Source organism: Calidris pugnax, unplaced genomic scaffold, assembly GCF_001431845.1.
Source record: "Calidris pugnax isolate Ruff unplaced genomic scaffold, ASM143184v1 scaffold26, whole genome shotgun sequence".
In the NCBI taxonomy this organism is placed as follows: Eukaryota; Metazoa; Chordata; class Aves; order Charadriiformes; family Scolopacidae; genus Calidris; species Calidris pugnax.
In genome coordinates, this window is record NW_015090765.1 from 1036542 (window position 1) to 1053331 (window position 16790).

The window sequence follows — 16790 nt, forward strand, 5'->3', positions numbered from 1 at the left end:
AAGGGACATTTTAATGCTATGTTTTATGCAGGAGAGATTCCAAAGAGGTCCCAAAAGCTCAGCACACACATAAAAATTGAGTTTTACTTGTTGAGGTTTTAGAATATATCCCATAAATTCTGTCTATCATCGATATTTTCACTTAATTCAGTGAATAAACACAGAGCAGTTTTGAAGTCTCCCAATCTTTCTTTAAGTATCTAAGCTACTTGGGAATTCTGATTCATGTGCTTGGCTTTCTACAGTCTGCTTCATTGACCACTGCACTTACTAAAACCAGCTTTTAGAGCAATGCTGATAATAATACCTATCAAAGAACAGGACTGATAAGTGTATTAACTGCAACAGCCCTCAGGGAAGTCAAGATGATAGGCACAACTACACTTGCATAGGGAGCTAAAAACAATATTTAGATTTGCTTACAAGATTTTTCCAGTCTTAGATGTGCAGAACATCAACTTGACTTAGCACCTCCTCCTGGGGCAAACTCCACCCTCCACTGCCACTAGGCCCCTAGTGGTATCATGCTATTTTCATAAGCCCAGAGGTCAGTCATGTTCATTCACTATTTGAAAAGGAAAAATATGGAAAATTCAGTCGCTGAAATTGTGAAGCATGTGTGCATTTTTATACGTTGTTAAATTATTTCCCTTCCTCTCCACAAGCTCTTCTTCAACTTATGGTTAGAAATTTTTTTTTTAATTTTTGTGTTCACTAGCTAGAGCACAGTTCAGCACAACTTTAGAATTGTTACCAGGAAATGTTAATTGACATAGCATCCTTTATTATATTCTTCTACCTGCGCTCATACACACCCTTCTAAAAAGGCAATTTCAGAGACATTTCAGGGAAACTTGGGGAAAGTTTGCAAATGAAATAAGATCTCATTCTACGGATCCTACATTTGTTAGTGCATCACTCTAAATCCAAAACAAGACAGTCAAAAAGGGACGCACTGCTCCTACTCATCTTCTTCTAGATTTCAGACTCTAATTTACCGCTGTCTAACATAGCCTTTACCTTTGTGGTATTCACCAAGGGCCTGATCTGGCACCACTAAAGTGAATGGAAACTTTGCTGATGATTTCAAAAGCGAAGGCTCAGAGCCAAATTCCCCATGTATAACTTCAGCGTTAGAAAACATTCTGCAGAATTATATAAACGGTAATAATTTTACTCTGAAGGCAAGCCCCTAGCCCAAAGCAATCGCTGCACTTGACTCCACAGCACAGAATTATGTCTACCATGTGTCCATTTCCAGGGTGCAAAACCTATCAACTGGTCACAATAAAAGTGTGCAACTCCTACATAGAATGTTCCCTCCCCTCTCCCCCCCCCAACCCCAGTTTGTTATATCAACTTGCTTTTTACAGAAATTGCAGGAACTAGCTCTGTGGATCCCATTTTATAGCCGTGAGATAGCGACATTCTAAGTGTATTTGCTTGTAAATTAGGGGACAGCACAGTGATTCTAAACCATAATTTCATCTCATGACAAAACAGAATATGTTGGGGGAAGAAACTTTCAGGTTTACATACACACTTGACATACATTACCTGCCAAGTCTGTATATTTCCCTCCCTGCCCCTCTCATCCTGCCCCCCTCCAAGGTGTCAGCATTAAAAAAAATAAAAAAAATCTTATTCTACAGGCTTTACTTGTTCAAACCTACAGGTGATCGTATTTACAATATTACAGGTCCCTGATGACTTGTGATACTTAAAGACCTTGTAGTTTGTACATTTTAAGGGCAGGTATAAGTTCCAGCACATAGTAAGGTATTATTGATTTCAGCTATTAGTGGTGGGTGGTGTTGGTCATCGTTGTTGGTTTTGTTGTTCTCTAAATCTTTCAGATACTTAATACATCTGGTATTTCCTACGTAAAACCAAATTTCTCAAACTATTTTCCAGATTGTAAAATTAACAATACGTACATTGAAATAAACAAAGTAAAGAAAAATAAAGAAAAAGCCTATTACATCTACTTACTGAAGAGGTTTAAATCCCAAGATGCTGTTAGAGCCCAAGCTCTCCAACAAAACCTGAGGCCACAAATCCACTTGCTCTAAGTATCAAATCCCTCTTTCCTTTTCAGAATTCATAGGCCCTACTTTCTGAGGAGGCAAACTAAGTTATTATTTCAAAGTGCTACCATAACAGTCACAGTATTAGTTCTCCACTACTCTTGTACATAAGCAATAATTCATGTCTTGAGTCACTAGTTTATAAGCTTACAAAGATCCATCACCCACTCAGATTTCCTTTCTGTCAGTGATACTGAGATCCAAAACATCTCTTTGACCCACTTTTCAAAGGAAGTACAAGCAGAGAACACATCGCAAGGAAATTCTTATGCTTAGTTTACAGGAAGGCTGCAAGTTAGGACAGAAAAGAGATCTCTCTCTGCCCACAAATCCCCCAGGTCTGGAAATAGCCCAAAACCTTAAAACAGCAAGGATTTTTTTCCCCTTCCACTCACAAGCCATTTGATGCTTCTTTTTCTTGGACTTACAGACTTCTCTAAGAACAGGAGCTTAGATGAGGCGAGAGAACTCCATGACATATAAGGAACATACATATATGACCCTTGAAATGAGAAACTTACATGCCTGTCTCTTCTTAGTACCAACTCCCTCTACCTCAGTTGCCATAGTCTGTCTTATCCAGCTTTTCAAAAAGTGATTAGACATCATACTATCATTAAAAGCTGTCAGAAAGCAGATTGATCCACAGAAGGATGGAAGAAGCTGGTTGCTAAAGATTGAAACTATGAATCTGGCTGTTAGATAATTCTTAATTTCTACTTCTTTGGTCCCAAATGAAGAGGACTATAGGCATTAAAACTGACTCAAACATATAAAAAGATAGGAGATAGGGAGGTGTGTAGGTTTGATGTCCACAGCCAATTTAGAGTGTAATCTGTTTAAAGCAGATGGATATATGTAAATTAAATGGATTTATAATCCTCAGTACTTTATCATAGTGCTGATGTTAACGCACAATTTTCTGTACTTACAAATGAGTAACCTGTAGTTTTTGTATTAAATTACACTTATTGTCATTATAACATCTTTACTGCAGATAAATTTACTCATGGGCACTATAGAATATATTCTAAGTTACAAAACAAAAAATGATTGTATGGAATAAGAACAATAGCTGAAGTGCTACAAGACATCATATATTAGAAGTATATACTTCATTCAGATGTGGAAAAGTTAGACACAAATTAGTTACTCCAGTCCATACACAAAGTCAAAAATAACTTATTAAAATTTAAATGCCTTCTTCCTCACATGTAAAGTAACACATGCAAGACCAGCAAATCAGAATGAGGGCCTCTGGAGGCTAGAAAATGCAAGAATATTAAAAGAGTGAGGACTCGCTGGTATTTAGCATTTAATATTGGACTGTTTCTTAATTTCCAGTGTTAATTCTAATAAACTTAGATTTCTACAGGTTGTATCGTTAGACTATTAAGCTCCAAGTTTGGTATAACTGTTGATTTTGGACAAAATTGGTGATTTAAAGCATGAATAAGTTAGGACATTAACCTAAAAATAGTAAGCTCTTCACTAATGATAGTCCAGAGAAAAATAAAAGGAAAATTAAATACAAGTTTTGCAACAAGATCTGAAATGTTCAAACAAGTAAGGTTCACTTATCATATTCTTTTGAAGCTAGATGAAGTGATCTTACATTAAAGTATACAAAACACCTGTCATATCAAATATAAATGCAGTAACAGTTAGCACCTGCAGGAACACTCTCTACGCTCAGAACTCTAAATTCATCCAATCTTTGCATGGCAGAAACTAAAACCTACTGTCTAATCACTCCACAAAAATGGAAATTTGCTACTGCTGATTGCAGAAAATTTTTCACCAGATAAAACCATGCTATATACAGTTTGAAAAATCAACTCACTAATGCAAGTTTTTACTAATATGAGTTAGTAACAGAAACCTGCATCTTCAATTTCAGCTATCCTTTCCTTGTACTGACCTAATTTTTTTTTACATTGTTTACATACTGCTATCTGAAAAAAAGAGCTGAACACATAGATTAGTTAGACAAAAAAAAGTGTTTTCATTTGCCAAGAAAATAAAATGCACCTTAGTGCAGAGTACCTGCCAAACAGCACAGATAAAACTGAAGACTGAAATTTCAGGAAATGTAAATCTTGTGATTTTTCATACTAGAGCAAACATGCTTTAAAATTTGAAGGTCTTATTTTTTTTTCTGTACAGCAGTCCAATTAGACACAGCTTCATGGTATTAATTTACCTCTAATAGGATTAAAAGCAAACACATACTGTAAAAAGAAATGGCTCTGGAAATGTCTTTTAAAAAGATAGGTTCCAGACACAAGTAAGTAATCCATCAAAATGAACAACTCCGGCACTGTTAAAAGCAAGCATGTGGGAAAGAAAGTCATACAATTAAAAAAAGAAAAAAAGAGATCTGCTAAATATCTGTTTCCTTAGAACATGTATTGCTGCTGACTCTCTAATGGTCAGCACAATACAGATAACAGCATCTGTGAATCAGGTTGCCTTCAATTCCTGACCACGTACCTTTATTAATCAAGTCTCAGTATAATTAACACAGCTTTTTCTTTTTCATTCTTGTATATTCCCAAACAGTATGTAAGAAGAAATAGGTTTCACTAACTGCACCCACTTTTTAATCAGCTAAAATTTCAAGAAGAGGTAGAATTTGAAGGGAGTGAGGGGGAAGAGGTAGAAAGAACCAACTACTCGGTATCACAACAAGCAGGTACTGTACCTTTAAGGAGGAAATATGGTTCCGTTCTGTTTCACGGCTGAAAAAGAGCTTATTCTCCGTTATAGAGATTACTTACCTAAAACTTCAGTTATTCCTCTTTTTCCCCTCAGGCCAGCCTCTCTTTCACTCTTGGGAGCTTTTACCATTTAAGGTCAATGTTACATCTGGCTCTAGTAACTAAAGCCGAAGCAATTTTTAACTCAGAGATCCAACAGGCTGTCTAACATTAGAATGAGAGTTTAAATTTAAAGTAACTCTTCAGAAAGCCTCCTTCTTGCCTCAGAGAATTACAGAATAAAAGGCTTTCCTATTCTGGCATAAGTACTCCGAGTACAACGCGATGCAGACATCCCATTAGCATTCCTCAAGTTCACTGCATATAAGGCTCTTCTTACTCATTTCTGATTAAAATGGGCAAGTAGGAAGAACACATGAAATAGTTTACATCATGTTATGTTAACCCTTAGAATTTTTTACTGAAACAGCTGCTACTATTTTTCATTCCCCCTCCCCCTTTGTTTGGTCAGAAGGAGTCTGAATTAGAGAGCCAATACAAGGCATGTGAACTTTTAAAGAACATTGGCTTCAGTCCAGTCACAGGCTCTGCTCTGCACTTGCAAAATATGAATAATTCCCATTGAAGTCCACTAAAGTTGCTTGTATCCCATGAGAGAATGTAGCTACAAATGGAGCACAAAGAGGGGAAAAAAAAAACCCACAAAACACTTACCGCACTATATTCCGGTACCTGCAGGAGAATCACACGCATGTGATTCAGAGCTCAGCTCTGAAATGGACATAGAGCTTACTTACTTGGATACTTACTTGGACTTTAGCCAATTCAGATTATTTATTTATAAGTATTACAATTACATCCACAGATCCCAAACTAAGAGTTCTGCTTATGCCAGGTACCGTACGTTTTTTAAATATAAGAAAGCCAAACCCTGTTCAAAAAACCTCTTACAATTCAAGTAGAGATAAGAGAGATAAGCGTGGGAAATGTCAAAAATTTGCACCAGAATGTATGTAAAATTATTAGACAGTGAGTTTGGAAGGGACATATTGGAGCAAATGAAGATACTAGATTAATTTCCTTTTGATAATGGCTAATAATAGCCTGCTTTAAAAGAATGGAGCAAATGAAGATAGTAAATTAATTTCCTTTTGATAATGGCTAATAATAGCATCAAGGCAGAATCAGATCAGACAAAGAAAAGGAAGGATTTGATGGTTTGACTTGGACAGCACACTCCACAGGGGTGCAATGCATGGAAACATGAGGGTGCTGCTAGGAGAAGTGGGTAAAGTTGAGTTGATTGCAACATAGCACAGCCCCTGTAACGTAAGGAAAGATGAGGCTGGGTACCTCATTTGTGCCATATCAGTCTTGAGTTTGTATTAAGAAGTCTATTATTCTACACTTAAGACATTCTCTACCCCCAAAATCAATATAGCAAAAAAAACTCCAAAAAACTTTTATAACATTGGCATTGAAGCTTGATCCCATAATAATGAGAGCTAGGTGTTTCAAAAACCATTTCAGGTTTTGATGTCCTTTGTCCACTTACAGTCCTTTGCACCATTACTGGCTCTCTGACAAGAGATGTATCTCCTTTAATCTTCCTGAATTAGCATTTCATTACCCACAGACTTGAGTTCTGAAATATTCTTTTGTGGCTCAGTATGGTCACAGTCTTTGACCTAATAATCTGCAACTACAGAAGTTTTACTAGCATCTGTAACTCATCATTACTCAGTTTTATTTTCTCAGAATTTCTAGGCGACAAGTGTCAAATGTTTAATTTGTCTGCATTTTAAGCTGTGTTTCTCTTAAATCTGCATGCATGCATCTATTTTATAGCTTTGAAAGTCTTTGAAAGGCTGCTTTGAAGGCAGCTTGGGCAAGAGCAAGTTTCTCACTGCGTTTTAGCACTGCCGTCCTCTTGGAAAAAACTTCTCAATCAAGTCACTTATCATTGTTCTAGCACCCTATAACCACAGTTAGCCAAATTTAGCCAAAATTTGTAAAAGTAATGGAGGTATCAAAATATTTTCAAGTTCCTAGAAACTTCATGAAGTCAGTAGTTTCTAAAAGAGATTTAAGCTACTGCCCCTGCTATGGGAGAAACCTATAGTGACAGAGTTTTGGTTCTCTTTTGTTTGACCCATTCACTTGCATCCTTCAAACATGATCCCTGCTGCTTAGGTAGCTTTTAGGGGACACAGAAGGACCTTGGGGGTACTCATGAGAAGGGGAAAATGATGCTCCCATCAATCCTCAGTTTCTGAAACCACTCGTATATTTTTGTATCCTATACCATGCTCAATGCTTTGGAAGGTGCATTGCCCAGAGATTTGCTTAACATGAATGATCTCTGGCCAAATGCAAGTGAAACTTTCCAGCTTCAGTTTTTGAATGAGGTAATTAGTTTTCAGATGCTAAGACTATTTTAACTAGATTGTTAACATTGTATAAAGAAGGCATAATGACATGTACCATGTAAGAAAATTTTTTCATGGGGCTTTTTTATTCATTTTCTTTGGTTTTGTTTTTTTAAGATCTGTCCATACCAGCTTCTCTTAAAACACTCTAATACAGATGGCTGGCCACGTAGAGTAGCAGCAAACTCTCCCCCCCCTTCTCACATAACCCAACGTATTTATGTTGCCAGTATTAAGGTAGTGTATTCCCCAGGAATAGCATAAAATTATTCTTTTATAAATATTCTGAAGTATCTCAGAGTAGGTAGATGTAGTTCTGTGGGGATACATATGGCCTTGCAGTGGGATATATGTGCCCTCACCAGGTAACTTTCTGTTTTCTTGATTTTCACAGCTCTGTGACTTATGGAAGAAGTAGGGCAGTATGTATCTATCCTAAATTACACTACTTGGGTTCCCCAAATTTAAAGATTTTCACTTTCGCCTTTGAAGAGATGAACAGAGGCAGTAAAATCCTGGTCATACTGAAATAATTGAGAGTTCTGCCCCTAGGGCTGAAGTGTAAGTAATGTTTCATGCAGGATCTTCATTTTTGGGGCACAACCATTTTCAGGTTTGAGCAACAGCAGAAAGGTGATCTTGCTACACACTTTTTCTCTAGTTTTGGCTTTAATTGGGCAGTCTGAGATAAAAGAACTTTAACTCAAATGTTTACATTTGAGCTTTTAATAGGCTCAGGATAAAGCCATAAATTGTCCATCATATGTATAGAGAAATGCATAGAAAATAATTATACAAAAGAAAATTTTGAAGAATTTATGCTTCATGACTTTAAAACACATTGTAATAAAACTGTTGTTTATTATCCTTTCTGCCCACACATAACAGTCATCCATGTGACAAAAAAGAAGCATGTCATAGCTGATAAAGTGTAAGTGGCAAGACATGATTGTATGCTTTATTCTTTATTCAGTTACTAAAGCATAAAGATTATTAATCAGGCAGGCTAAAAATTTGCAGGAGACAGAAGTGATAATATTTGCACCTAGAACTGGAGTCCTATGACATGATTTTTCATATTTCACTTTTAAAACATCCCAGAAGAATTTTTATCAGTGAAGACTTTTATCCTACCACATCTAGAATGCATTTCTGTCAACCTCAGGTCCACCTCACAAATGCCAATGAGCATTGACAATTTTGTTTATTGAATCCATTGTATTAACTGTACTCTTGAGCTTATTTCTCCTGAACTGTATGGAAAAACTAGTTACCCAAGTCTAAACTTTGTGCCCAAACTGTGCCTCCATTTTCTTGCACAGATTATTTTTTTGTGCCTTTAAATACTTAACCTGCATCGGATTTGTGTTTTCTGTGGGTTTTCTGGCTCGTATGATGCTACTGCAACAGTGCACACAGAAGTCATTTTATGCTGGCATCCATTATGCAGATCTTATTTAAGTGTGCAACTCTAACACTGTGGGGCAATCTCATCTGCCAGCTTTATCCAGACAGGAAAAAAAAAAAAAAAAAAACAAAGAAGAACAGGTCTGAAACATATACAAGGCAAAACATGCTGTAAACTTTCCACATCTGGGACTCCCTCATTTGGCTGTATACTAAATCCCAATTGGAATCTAAAATATTTCACCTAAAATATATGCCGGTTCAACAGGATGGCATTAGTCAATATTTACCCTGCCAGCCCACTGAGCAGCTATGCTAGATTATTTACGCAAAATGTAACAAAACTTGATGATACTTTTCATAATGTTTATGCAGCTTCTTTTCTAGATGGGTCTTTTGAAAGGCAGGAGTTACGCTTCCAACTTTCTACAGCAACAGAGAAGTACTGCACATCAATCAGAAACGTTAAGTTAAAAGAATATGCCATCACAGAGTAAGAACCTGTGGGAGACATATGCTAGAGCCCAGTCACCTTAAAGAAAACATTTATATTAATAAAGTTTGCTCTGAGGTCATACAGATGATCCTGTAAAGTAGTCCATGTTACGTGGAAAGATTTGAAACCTTAAAAGAGAAGTGCTCAAAGTGCTTGCAGAAAACCTACTAATTAAGCCATAACAAGCCTTTTTATTTATAAGGCTAACATTTTTCCTAGTCTGAAAATAGCCAGCAAATAATCTCTATATGAGAAACAGAGTCCAAGAAACAAAATGTCAATCTGTTTATTAGCATTCATTGCCAGATAATCAATAAAATGATCCAAACTGAGAAACACAGTTTAAATGACCAAGCCTTTCTGTAAAAATGTTATAAAGCATTTACAAAAATTATTTTATTTTCATTTACCATATTCATGTTGTGTCTTTTTTTTTTCTCCTCCCTTTAAGACAGTGGTTTCAAAAGTGAAGTTCCAATGAAACCATCATATTGAGAAGTTAATAATAGTTTACAGGAAAAGCAAAACAGTATCAGAAATTTAAACCTTTGTGGCTAAGGAAGTTATTCTGTTTCCATGCCCATAAAATCTAGCCTGCCAAGAAGTTAAAGATATTAAACACTTTTTAAGCACACACAGAGTATTCCAAGGTTGTTGACGCATTTCAGTTAGAAACTAACTGCCTTCTAAGGTTCAGTTTTAATTTCTGCTAAAAGTAATTGAAACCTTAACTTGTGTACAAGTAACGTGTTTAATATATTGTTAAATGATCACCCTGTGTTTTATGGAAAAAACTTTTGCGAAGATGATCCAAAAGAAAAGAACTGCAGTCCTACTTTTGATATTTTGGAATAAAAAATAAAAGTTTTTCAATTAAAGAAAACATTCCAGAAGTCTTGACATAATCAGGGCCACTGGTTGACCAATTAATTATCCATACCGAACACCTACCATCAGAGCTCATTTTCTGTTTTGATTTTGGGGGTGGGAGGGGTGAGGGGTTGAAAAGGGATCTACAATAGCAGGATTCCAGGCAAAGAGGAGAGATGAAGTTTTACAATGACATTTCTGGGGGATCTTTTTAGAAATCTGAAGAGGTTAAAACTCACTGTGACTAAGCCCATCTTACCTTGCCTGTGAGAAGTTAGGCAGAAGTGAAGAACTAGGAGAAAAAAAATTCTAAAAGATGACAGGCCTCTCCTTCCACATGGATGTATGTACATACAATAGCATACTGCTGCACTCAAAAGTACAAGCAAAGGAGAGTAGTACTGCACATTAACTTAGGTCAAAATAGTAAAGTTATACCTCTTCCTAAATTCAATATTGATATTGAAGTTTGAACTTCCTATCATACTCCTGTCTAAGAAAAGGGAAATTAAAATATTGCAAGAAGATACTTTAATCCATTGAAAGAAAAGCATGAATTTGCCTTTTCTTAGGAAAAGAACACAAGACAGACATTTTTTTAGGCTTGAGGCTGACATTCCCTTGCTGAATTAATCCTAAATAATAATTCTTAGTCACATGTGAAACTTGATATCCTACCCATATTGATCCAGAATGCTTGCAGACTCAATTAAGAGCCTTAGGTTTTAAGAGCTAGTTGCAGGGTGAATAGTACATTTACCACATGGTAAAAATAAACTTTGCAGGAAGTAATGTGGGAAGCTTTTATCAGTGCCACAGAAACTGATCTCTGTTCCAACCACAGAAAATAAAAATAAGGACAAACCCTGATCAGCGACTGACTTTGGTTAATACTTGTTTTCACTGCTGGAATTTTACTCTTTGTCATTTATTCTAAAATTTCCAAGCGCTTGTGAGAAAAAAAAAAGAAGGATAGAAAACTTATTCCACCTCTACCTGTAGAATTCTAGAGAAAAGCTTTAACTCACATTTTTGTTGATTTGATGACCGCTGTTGCCAGCCTGTTGCAAGGTTCATCAGATGGTTTGTGTCTTTGTACTCTTCCTTAGAGAAGATTAATGTAGTGCACTACAAAAAGCAAACAAAAAAGAGTGTCAATAGGAATATCTGTAGATAAAATTTTTGTCATTTTCCATTGTAACACTGCGGTTTTGAAGTTTCAAAGATTTGAGACATGACAAAATTGTGATCATTTGGGTTAAAGTGATTGGCTTCAAAATACTGATTTTCAGCCAGTATGGCTCACAAAAAGAGAGTAAAAATTGTTAGTTCTATATGCCAAATATATGTAAGAACCTTTAGTCTGACCATAATTTCCTGGTGTGTGTTTCCTAATGAGCAACCATGTGACCTATTTTTCTGTATGTTCTCTTCCTAGGATTCTCTTCAAGGTGAATGACATAGATTTAAGAGACAAGTGTGTTTGTTCAAAAACATCAGCAAAGTCAGGGGCTTTTGTTTCAGTTATGAATAAGACTTTCTACTTTTCATAGACATATCATATGCAAAACTATAAAAAAGCAATGTTTATCTGTTCTTTTAAAAGAAATCTTAAGCCTCAAACAGCAGTCTTGTATAAAGAAGATAAACACTAAAAAATCTGATAAGCAGATACATATATTTAAAGAAAGGTTAGGGTATTTTTTAAAAAGTAATCATTGCCACTTTATGATATACTGAACTTTCAGAAAACAAGGAACTGACATGCTTTTAATAGGAAATGCATATTCAGAGTTGGATCATCTCACACTACAGTAATGCAATGAAACATTCATTAGCGTTGTGTTTTAATCACCAGAGAAAGTGATTCCACTTTTTGAGATTGTATGTTTTAAATAAAGCAGAAACTTTCTTCATCCACAAACTGCTTCAGTCCTTTCTTTTACCTACTACCCCATAACAGAAAAAAAAACCCAAACAAATCCAAATCAAAACCAAAACAACTGGAATATTATTTAGAGATACCTGCCTGAAGAAAGGGAACATATAAATAACAGGGGACATGTGAGAATCTAGTAACTTTGATGAGATAAAATGATCCTGGAACTGAGAGAGTTTAAATAAACCTTAAGTATAATAATTAGCCTTGAGTCCAGCCATTTTATATTCTGATGCTGCCATTGTTCAGTTCAGTAAGAAAAAAAGTGTCATATATAGCTATGCCAACAAGTACACCCATGTATACAAATTGTGGCTGGGTTTGTATCTGGGAGTGTCATAGCACCATGCTTTAAAATGAATGTTGTAGTATAATGTACCAATATTAATAAATGCACAGTGCTTCTGCAGGTCCCAAGCTGGTAGCAAGCTCACATTACCTCCTCCTCCCTTCAGTAGGGTTGGAACAGAGTAGAAACAGCTTTTCTGTTTTTATAAGAGAACAAACAAGGGCATGTTGAAAGCCATTACATTTTTTACTCCTAGACCACAGCTGTTCATCAGAGCATCTGGGCTTTTACCAGAAGGACAAGAAGAGCTGGCAGCAGCTTGGCTTCTAAAGCCCCTTTCTTTCACTCTGAATGGGATTCAAACACAAGCATGTGCTCAAATCCCCTGTACAGTGCACTATCCTCTAAGGAATGTAAACAGAGCATGGACAAAATCATGCTCCAGTCCTCCACACAGCGATGGAGATGATGGTGCTTTGACAGCTTAATGTTTTCCCTAGAACAAGCTGCATAGCTTTTACCAAGGGAAGGAAGAAAACTATTCAGTATTGCTTCATCATTCTCTCCTGACTGATAGCATTAGCTGTATTTGCAGAGGATTGCTTCAAGTAGGAAAAATGCCTATCACTATTCCCTGGAAATGCTCCCGTTGTTTCTTGAGTTAAGCACATGGTTTTGCAGCATTTTAAGTGCTGTCTCCATTTTGCAGAAAAGCCACTTACTCGTCCTATGGGCCTGCATCATTCTCAAAAGCAGCTTTTTAGTCAAAAAAAGCTTATGACTCCCCTCCCACCCTGTGAGCTGCAAACCCTTCCCTCTGAAATCTGGCTACTGTACAATACAATTCTATTACACGTTCTTTGTGAGAAGAGTTGGAGAACAAAAGGCAGCTGCAGGCAGAGAAATAAACCAAGGAGGAGTATCAATTGTAAAGTACCCAATTCCACAGCAAAAGTGCTGAGTTGTATGACATTATGAGAGACAAATTATATCGCTATAGAATTATAGCATTCAAGGCAGCCTGAGATTTAAATACAATTCACCCTTCTCCGAGCTCTTGATCCAAGCTATGCAAATGTTCTTAGAACTTTACTTACTTGACATACATTTTTCCCCCTCAATTGTAAGTTAAGATGACATTTGTCTTTTGAAACAATACACAGTTTGAAAAACAATTATTTTCTCGAGGAGAATTCTCTACCTCACAATTTTCATCCCTCTTTGTGCATTGAAACCCATATTTCTTGTGAATAGTTTTATCAATACTACAAAGTATTTAGCTGAGTAGGATAAGGGAACTTGCTCAAGACACCAATAAAAGTATTTTTTCTTGGTTGATTTCTCAATATAAATACAATAAAATAACCCTCATTCTTGTCTTTATCCTCAGAACCTGCATGGAGGTCTTTCATACCTGGATCGGTTACGCCACATACTAGTTATGCCACAAATTGAACATTTCTGCATTGCAGTGTTTATAAAATATCTTTAACAGAATGATGACACTTTCTTGGTCCCATAATCCTTTTTTTTAATGTCATAAAAATATTCAAGTAATACAACTTACATTCATGCAGTTACAGACTGCAATTTGTATATGATTATTTATATGGACGACTATTTCTTTAAAAATGTATGTAAAATACTTTTTACACTCAGTTACAAGCCCAAAATACCACAGACCAAAGGCATTTATGTAAAAATATGCTCCTCTATAAAAGTCACTCTAAACAATGAAGTGTAGTAGCCCATAAAGAAAGTATAGTATACCCTTTAATATTTTCAGATGGGGTGGTGAGGGCACCAAGTAAATCACAAATTAGAAAATGGGAAATAAAGAAAGCCCCCAAACCCTTTGTTTACTAGATTAACAAACATGAATCCTGATTTCTTACTGAGAAAAAGCCAGGGAAAATAACTAGTGCACAGAGTTAAGCATAACCTGCTGATTTTTTGTTAGAAATAGCCACTAAAAGTTATCAACCCATTCTTTTGAAATCATAGTCCTCTTGGAAAACCACACAGTTACAGTTTTGACAGGAAGCAATTATCATTTTAGAAGAATAAGAGACAATTAAATGAAAGATATTATTAGGCACAAACATCCATCATCCCCCCACCCAACAAAAGAGGGTTTGGGTGAAGAAGAGCATGCTAAATATTATGTTTTACCCGTCTACCTATTAGACTATAGGGACAGCTGCTTTATATAGACCTGAACTACTGATTTCTGCAAGGCTAAGTTTGGGCCATAGGAAAAACAGCAAAAAGCATGCTGAACAAGCACATTAAAATACTGGGCTTCAACGTTCTCTTTGTTCACTCCAGTATTTCTCTTTGGGGAAATGCACAGTTGGGTAATACTTTCTGATAAACCTTTTAAAACTTGCTTTCCATACCGCTTTGATGCCTCTTCAAAAATCTACTGTGCTCATTCTGTTTTATTCTAAGACTTTATATGTTCTTTATATTTACATTTCTTAGACTTGTTTCTTTTCAGGTTTTAGTCTCAAATGGCTGCTAGTCCTTGTATTCTTGAGTCTATGCTAAACAGTACTTTCTTAACTCCTCAGTCTGATCATGTCAAAATGTGTATTGGTATTTGTATACATGACTATCACTGTTCTACTTTGTAGAAGAAAAATGGAACACTGTATCTAGGAAATATGTTTTTCCCAATTGATTCAAATGTATTTCTATTTTGACAAAATTTTATAGCTGAAAACATGAAAAAAAAAATCCTTTAACTCAGATTTCTCTTTTCACACATGGTTTCTTATATTGGCTGAGTTTACATCCCATTGAAATAAAGGTCTGAAAATCTTCAGTAAAAAGCAAACAATTGAGAAAGAATAGAATGAATTGGGAGTGATGCAATTGGTAAGATAGCAGTACAGACAGAGGTGCAGACAGGCTATTTCAGCTACAGAGGAGAATATGCACAATTATTTGGTATCCGGCAATTATACATTTTAAAAGTTAATATGTAAAATCTCATATGATGAGCTTGCCATCTTAAAAAAATTAAATCACAAATGAACATGTAAAAATATAATGCAATTTTTACAAGCTACAGAAATCAGAAAATGTATATAGCTAAGTCAGTGCTCTGTATAAATCCATGCTTTTCCTTTGGGAAGGATACATTAGATAGAGCTAGAAATAGCTATATAAATAAGTCTAAAACTACACTGGACTTCTGTAGAAGCTTCAGTAGAATTTGATCAGCTTTAATTTCATAGGGAGTCATTCAAATCTGGAACCAAAAACAATTATTTTATGTTCTGAAATGAAAACAAAAATATCCATTTACAACTCTAATTTATAGGTAACAGAAAGAAACAGGAGGGCCTGGAATTCAGCCGTTACACATTGGCATCCAAGATTTAGGAGGGAAGGGAAAAGCGACTGCAACAACCACCACCTGGAACAAACAAAAACCTCTAAACACACCTAGCAGCATTTTCCCCTGTCAAAACAATAAAACTGAAGTATAACAGCTGAACAACAGGTTCTTACCTGTACACTCTGGAGAAAATTCCTCTCAAACCCAAATTTGGCAGCCAGTTTAAAGTGAGTAGAGTGACCATAACTAATAATCTATATAATCCAATTATAATCCTTTGTATCACTAGATTACCAAACTATCCCTCCTACACTTTTTATTTTAAACTATACATACAAAGCCTGTCTGTACTTTCAGGGAGAAAGAAACTCACCATCAAATTGAAGAGGCAAAAAACAGAAGACGTTTACACAGCGGTTTGGTGATAAATCTGTTAAACCACCTGATATCAGGAGGGGACAACAAAAAGTGTGCAAAAGTCACACAGACATACCCCTAGTGATTTGAATTTTACATATAAAATTCCATTAAGATTCCTCTGATTTGTGGCAATAAGCCTTCTTACCAATAGGAACTCAATTGGAGTAATGCATAATTGTTTTTGCATCGTGGACGGTAAAAAGGTAATAAATTAATGACAAGCTAGAAAGGCTGCTTATAAAGTTCTTTTATACTTTCCTGCTACATTTTTCACCATAGACCTAGGTACACATGCAAATTAAGCTGAAGTCAATGGAACATACATAATGGTTCAGGGAACTGTTCTATGTTTCAGTGAGAAATAATAGATCACGCAGGACTATCACTATGAAAATTGCTGTATCCATAGAGTAAGTTAATTTCTGCTAGTACAGTATGTATTCACCAAGTCAGGACCAAAAGAAAATGAGGAAATTTCTCCACTGTTCTGGCTAAAAAAGTAGAATGTTAAGGATATTGTCTAGAATTAGAAAGAGCTACTACTTTCATCCATTTCAGGGATGAGATTTGGGAGCCCCCCTTCCTTAAACAAGAAAGTGAAAAAAGAAAAAAAAAAAAAAAGATCCCCCTTCCTTAAACAATGAAAAAAAAAAAAAATCTCTCTGTAAGAAGTCATGCACTATCTCCACAGAAACAAAGAAGAGAGTAACACAATTTTCATGAATCTGGAGAAAGGAAAGATAACAAGAAACAGAGAAGGTTAGTAGCAAAAACCTAGTCAGGATAA

General features: G+C 35.8%; 1 protein-coding gene across 12 annotated transcripts in view; it reads right to left on the reverse strand.

The window, feature by feature from the left end:
* Window positions 1-16790, reverse strand: part of MRVI1 (murine retrovirus integration site 1 homolog) — a 122148-nt gene that overhangs the window by 72197 nt on the left and 33161 nt on the right. For 9 of the 12 annotated variants that reach the window (XM_014966743.1, XM_014966782.1, XM_014966804.1 and 6 more), the window contains exon 1: window positions 4868-5170. The gene's annotated coding sequence lies outside the window, so the exon portion shown is untranslated. The other 3 variants (XM_014966722.1, XM_014966715.1, XM_014966707.1) reach the window with 2 other exon arrangements.